Here is a 6,200-nt window from a genome sequence, read left to right on the forward strand (position 1 = left end):
ATCACAAAGGTTTATCAAAGTCAAGGTTGCACTCGGTCACCATACTAAACAACATATTAACATTGTTTGCTCATTTCTATTATAAGTGTATGTATTTAGCATTGTTGTGTGGTACATTAAGAAACAAAATAAATATTTTATGTGTATTTGCATGGACATGTATTCACAGAAAGACAAACAAAAATAGCAGTCAATCTCTTTTGAATCGCATCCTAGATATAGGGTCACAGCTGGAACACCTTTGACACTGGATCAACTCAATCAGAGAGATAATCTGGGGATAAGCCACATAACTAATAACAATAAAAAAAAAGGGCATTTCTGTGCTGGGATCTAACAACCTGGGTGTCCACACACTTGGAGGCACAAGATGCTACTTCAAAAATTGCAACAAAGAGGCAAAGTATATACCATATTAAAATCATTATTCAGACCAAAGTTAATAAACTCATAAAAACAGTTTTATTAGTCTACTAGTGTAGACAGTAGATTACATCAACCGATGATCGTTTAAGTATCACATCGTAGAAGTATCGTTAATTGATATCAATGAAAAAAGACTTCCTTCTAAGACTTTCAAGATATAAATACATTGACAAGATGTGATCTCTTACTCAATTTCTCTGTAGAGTTTTATTGATTAAATATGTCATCCCAAGAATAAAAATGGTATGAAAAGTGTTTTGAACATCCTGTTTATGCTCCTTATATATAACTAGCAGTATCGCCCGGCGTTGCTCTGGTTTGTAAGGGAAATAACTATATAAGCATTTTTAGAGAGTTACTTCCCTTATATAACCTGAGCAAAAATCATTAAAAATGCAGAAAAATGATGGTAAATTTTTTTTTAAATCGAAGACTCATTGTAGATGTGTGCTAATACCCAGAAGGGCTCGATATGAATATATAAGATACCCGCTTTTGGTTAAACTGCACCGCAAAATGTGGGAGTAGTTAGGAATCTAAATCGGAGGAGACAGAGTCTCACACACACAACTTGAATTTTATATATAAAGATATTCCACAAAAACTTTTTCTCTATTTTCAAGTGCCAAGTCTGTAGGAATTAGTGATCATGAAATTTTATGCCAAAGTGTGAGGATTCATGATTTTTCGTAGCAAAGATACAGCAATGGTTTGCATTGCCTTCTGTCAGGTTATTTAGTTTATTTATAGCTTACCCAACAAATCTCCTGTTTCCATAAACTTACCCTTAACCATTTGGCAGGCAAATAATTCTATCAAATGGAAAGCTTATTTATTAAGATTGTCTTGAATTAATCATGTACTGTTTTTTAGCTCTGAGATTTTGATGATGTAATGGATAATTTTCAAAATGACATTATGGGGTAAGTGTGAGAAGCCAGATGTGACCAGTTTGGACATAAAACAGGTAGAATGATTAGGTCTGAAATGATTGGTTTAAATACTAATGGGTTAAGGCAAAGGGCCCATTTCACCCTTAGGTAGGGGAACTGGTCCACATGACATTAGGCGATGTTCACATACCAGTGAGCCTGTTGTAGGGCCCATGTTTCAAGGCCAGTTCTCCTGCTAGTTCTGTATACTTTAGCCACTGGTCCATCTTCCGTCCTTTGATCTATGTATGATTGGGGCTCCTAAAAGGTAACTACCAACCCAGCTTAGAACAAACCTGGGAGCAGTGATGGACTAAGGAGTAGCACCATATTTGCCAAAACTCCTCAATTCCTGAACTTCACCACAAAATTTTAGCCAAGGTAAACAATCATCATCATCATCATCATCATTTAACATCCGTTTTCCCAGCTGACATGGGTTGGACGGTTTGACAGGAGCTGTCCAACTGAAGAGCTGCCCAGATTCCATGTCTGTTTTGGCCTGGTTGCCTTTTCTAACACCAACCACTTTACAGAGTGTACTGGGTGCACTTTACGTGGCACCAGTAAAGGGGATTTTTACATGGCACCGGCACCCACAAGTCTGCAAGATTAGAGATGCCCAGCTGGAGAGGCATGCAGGGACAATGTCAAGTTTACTTAGCTTGATATGTCTTCTCAAGCTCAGCACATTGCCAGAAATCTCAATCCCCTATCATCCTCTCTATGAATCCCAATGTCTATAGACTCTTTCTCACCACTCTATCCCACATCTTTCTGAGTCTACCCCATCCACATGTCCCCTTAGCAACAAAACATTCCTTTCAATTTTAACCATACCATTGTCACAGCAGGTAATTTTTTTTACCCATAATTTAAGAATTTAATGTGAAATGTGACTAAAGTTTGCAACCACAAATGAAATTTTCTTCATTTAAATTTTAAGGTTAATTCAAACAAAAATTGATTTCCATTCTTGTTTCATCAGTGAAACAAGGGAGACTGCTCTGGACACCCACATTGTGTTCTCCCTGATATGTAGTCATGGCAACAATATAGTTTTTAAAGATAATTTTATAGACATTCACTGATTCAGATGTTTTAATATTTATCTACTACCTGCAGTAGTGTTTAATGTCCTTCTTCCACAATGCATGCAATAGGGAGAACGGTTCACAGTAGCTGACCAAGGGCCAAGTAGAAAAACTCCCCTCTGCTCCTGTGTCAGTTTTAGCAGTGTTTTACAGATGGATGCCCTTCTTAACACCAACCTGGAACCATGTGGTTGGGAAACAAGCTTCTTACCACACAGCTATGCCTGCCCTTATCTTTGTGTTTCAATGTTTTGTTCTTTTCTTTCACAGTTTCTCATCTTGGACATTTTTCAGATACACATTCCAGAGAAAATGGTATGTTAAATAAAAGAGATTATAAACGCTTTATACACGAGAAGGGCCTGCAAGCACTGGAGTCAGGGTTAAAGATCTGCATTGACCTAAGTTTTAAAGAGAAAATGTCTGAAAAGGTTTGTTTCATGTGGTTTTTTTCAACAAATGTTGTTATTTGTAATATTTAGTTTCCTGTTTCAAGTCATGCTGAACTAACAGACTATTAACCCTTTCGCACTCAGATTATTCTGTCAAATGTAATATTTATTACCTGTGATTTGAATTAGACATGCATTAGTCATATCTCATAGCTTTGAGGCTTCAATTATGGGATTGTTTACTTTCAGTATGACATTGTGAGGCAGAAGAGAGACTGTGTGTGACCAGTTTGAGCATAAAACAAGTAGGATAGTTTGGCTTGATATGACCAGTTGTGGCCAGTTTAAATGCTGAAAGGTTACACGTTATAGCATTTGTTCTAAGGCAGCAAGCTGGATGAAGCGTTAGCATGCTGGGCGAAATGCTAAGTGGTATTTCGTCTGTCTTTACGTTCTGAGTTCAAATTCCACCGAGGTCAACTTTGCCTTTCATCCAGTTGCATACTGGAGTTGATCTAATTGACTGGTCCCCTCCCCAAAAATAGAGTACAAAAGATTTTAGGATTTGTTCTGATTCTATGTTCAAATTCCACTGTTACTCAGTTGTTGTCTCAACTCAATTGTACATTTCTTTTAATGTGTGTGTGTGGGTGTATGTTTATATGTACATATTTCATAGATGAGAACCAGATACTCTCTGTATAGAGTACCCTTTGTAGTGCTCAGGAGATTTACACTTGAGCATGTACAGAGGTAAATGTAAGGATAAGGGAATTAGACAGATCAATATGTAAAGTACATTAAATACATGAAATTCAAAAAAAATGTATGTCTGTATACATTTAAAAAGGTCCAGCTTACACAGGATACAAATGATAGAGAATTAAAGGGGTGGTGAAAAAGAATTACAAATCCAACAGCTGTTTCTGGGGGCTTGATGATCCATAATAATATCTATAGATTGATTCCATCATAGGATGAGATGAGCCTTTGACTTCAGGGAAGAGATCTTAAATGTGAGATGTTAAACAAGAAAAGTTCAAAGATGGATTTATATGTACATATATGCATATCTTTCACAGTTAAATTAACAAAAAAATTAAAATCAATTAATTTTCTACAAAGCTCTACAGAGTGTAATACAAACTGCCCGTCTCCCTATTGATGTATTCATGATGAATGGTGACAGGAAGGGCAACTACTGTCGGTCAATCAAGGTGAGATGTTTCACAGAAATAAAAGATAGCCAAGTACATTTCAAATGTGATTTTTGAGAACCTTAAAGGCAAAGTTTTTATTGTAGGGCACCCCCCATCCTACAACACTGTAGCTGTGCTGTCTGGAAAGCACAACAATGTTCAGAAACATATAAAGGATGTGAATTCTAAAGACAAATTCATTCCCTGTTCAAATCTTTATCTTAATTTGGCGGCTGTTCCAATGGCTGATGTTACAGTTTGGGGAGCTGAGGAATACTCTTTACTCTCTCTCTTTCACTTGTTTCAGTCATTTGACTGCGGCCATGCTGGAGCACCACCTTTTAGTCGAGCAAATCGACCCCAGGACTTATTCTTTGTAAGCCTAGTAGTTATTCTATCGGTCTCTTTTGCCGAACCGCTAAGTTACAGGGACGTAAACACACCAGCATCGGTTGTCAAGCGATGTTGGGGGACAAACACACACACATATATATATATATACATATATACAATGGGCTTCTTTCAGTTTCCATCTACCAAATCCACTCACAAGGCTTTGGTTGGCCCGAGGCTATAGTAGAAGACACTTGCCCAAGGTGTCACGCAGTGGGACTGAACCCGGAACCATGTGGTTGGTAAGCAAGCTACTTACCACACAGCCACTCCTGCGCCTATGATTGCATACTTTCTCCCTTCCCCTCATCATTGATGAGATTGGTTAATAACAACCATGGCATTAAGAGGGTGCCTGAAATGAGATACAATGCAAAACAACAAGCTAAAGTAAAGATTTTTGCCAACATAACATGGCAGTCCTCGTTTAGGACAAATGTTGCTGTAATTTAGCCCAAGGAGACATCATCTGCAGCTGGTTATACGAAACGATCTGTGTCCTTTATATTTTCGTCCTAAACCAGGACTGCCATGTTATGATGGCAAAAATCTTTACTCCAAAGTACTGTTGCTGAATATCTCTCATTGTGAGATTTAAGAAAAATAGTAATTTTCTAACAAGCTAAAGGTATTATAAAAAAATAATGGCGGCAAGCGGGCAGAATCGTTAGCACGCCGGGCGAAATGCTTAGCGGTATTTCGTCTGCGTTACGTTGTGAGTTCAAATTCCGCCGAGGTCGACTTTGCCTTTCATCCTTTCGGGGTCGATAAATTAAGTACCAGTTACGCACTGGGGTCGATGTAATCGACTTAATACCTATGTCTGTCCTTGTTTGTCCCTTCTGTGTTTAGCCCCTTGTGGGTAATAAAGAAATTGGTATTATAAAAAAACACTTTTATGAAATCCTTGATGTACTGATACAAATTTAGAAATCAGAGGCGAACATAACAACCAGGTCAGATGCTGACCTGGTTAGGAGTTTAAAACAATCATTTTCCTTTTCCTGAGTTTCTGAGGGACTGTTCTTCCAGAAATCAACAACATACAAGAGCATATGCAGACTTGAAATTAAATATTCACCAACATGAAATGAAGACGGTTTCTTTTAAGGCATTCTTACATCATAATAGAGAGATGCTCCAGCATGGCCACAGTCAAATGACTGAAACATATAAAAGAATAAATATACAAAAAAAGTTTGTTGTAACCTCAGCATTGAGAGAGAAAGAAGGAGAGAATGGGGTGGAGATCAAATGATATCAGGCTGACCTTTCAAACAGAAATGAAAAAAAGATTTCAGTGTCCCAACAAAAAGTAGGATTTTCTTATCCCAACCAACCTAACAAATGCAGAATTTGGATTTGAAGAGGAGGAAGACATCAATAATACAGCAGAAATCAAGATTGTAAGGAAGGGATTGAAGAATTTTCTTTAGTTCACTAAACAAGAAAACCAAAAAAAAAAAGGGCCTCTAGAGCTCCTAAACTTCCTCACTGAATATGGTTTTCAAAATGCCATGCCAAACTTAATATTTTTGTGGGTATTTTTGAGAAGAGCAGTTGGTGTGGCTAGTTGTGAATAGAATTTTTCTAAGTTGAAATTAATAAAGAATTATCATCACTCAACTTTGATCAGTTACAGACTGACTAACTTGGTGATTCTTTCTACTGAGAGAGAATATACCAAACCACCTGAGATTGACGACATCATAAGAGACTTCACAATTCAAAAAGTCTTTAATGGATTGTCACCAACATAACAGG

Source organism: Octopus sinensis, linkage group LG23 (genome assembly GCF_006345805.1).
Source record: "Octopus sinensis linkage group LG23, ASM634580v1, whole genome shotgun sequence".
NCBI classification, from domain to species: domain Eukaryota; kingdom Metazoa; phylum Mollusca; class Cephalopoda; order Octopoda; family Octopodidae; genus Octopus; species Octopus sinensis.